We start from the raw sequence: 925 nt of genomic DNA, 5'->3' as shown, positions 1-925 counted from the left end.
AAAACAAATGAACGAACGCTCGCGCGAATTTAATAAATTTATTCGTGCTCCGTCACCTTATATTTATGTACATTTTAACAACTGTGACCTTCTTCCCATTTTTTTTGGTGTGAAATCAGGTTTTTTTGTACTGTGTTTCACATCTGAAATACGGGACACACATTCCTTTAACAACTTTCAATTTGAAATATAGATGGCAGCACCTGTCAAGAACAGCTGAAATTTCCAGGGTTACCAGAAGTTAGGGTTACCAACCGTCCTCCTTCCTACGTTTTGGAAAATTCGCATTTTTGTCCTTTTTTTCAAGTTCCCGGAATTATTTTTCTTTTCTTCAAGGAAAAAAAATTTTTTTCTCCACTTTGAAACATATTTTTCTTTATTGATATGAGTAATTTGTGTAATTACTCCCCCCCCCCTCCTGTTCAACACGTATTCACCAATAGACACAGGTGTCGGATGTGTTTCAGGCCTGTGGGTGCTCAACTTGAACTTTATATAGGAGATTTTGATTTTTTTATTAATTCTGGAAGTGCTCAGACCGGTGTTACAAAATACTGTGGGTACTTGAGCACCACCTTCCTCGGCTCCAACGCCACTGCCAATCACTGAGCTATAAGTAAACTTTCCTTGTAGCTCAGTGCTGCCAATAGCCGTTGAAATCCCCGTGCCTGAACTTCCGGGCTCTAGTCATCTCTAATTTTGAGACTAGATGGCAGCACCAACAATTTAAATCAAACAGTAGAAATATCCATTTAGGAGTTCAAGCCGGCTTAGGCCTAAGGTCAGTGCCGTCTTAACGCATGGGCCCACCCGAGGGCCTCAGAAAAATGAGAAGTAGTTGAATTTTTCGATAATTTAACACGTAGAGCCTCAGTGAAACATGGAGGAAAGAATACATTATTCTTCCCTCCATGCGTTATTCTTT

The sequence above is a fragment of the Pholcus phalangioides genome, unplaced genomic scaffold, assembly GCF_987345545.1.
Source record: "Pholcus phalangioides strain wild (caught in Gottingen) unplaced genomic scaffold, Ppha-v1.0 ptg000042l_1, whole genome shotgun sequence".
NCBI classification, from domain to species: Eukaryota; Metazoa; Arthropoda; class Arachnida; order Araneae; family Pholcidae; genus Pholcus; species Pholcus phalangioides.
This window is presented reverse-complemented; position numbering follows the sequence as displayed.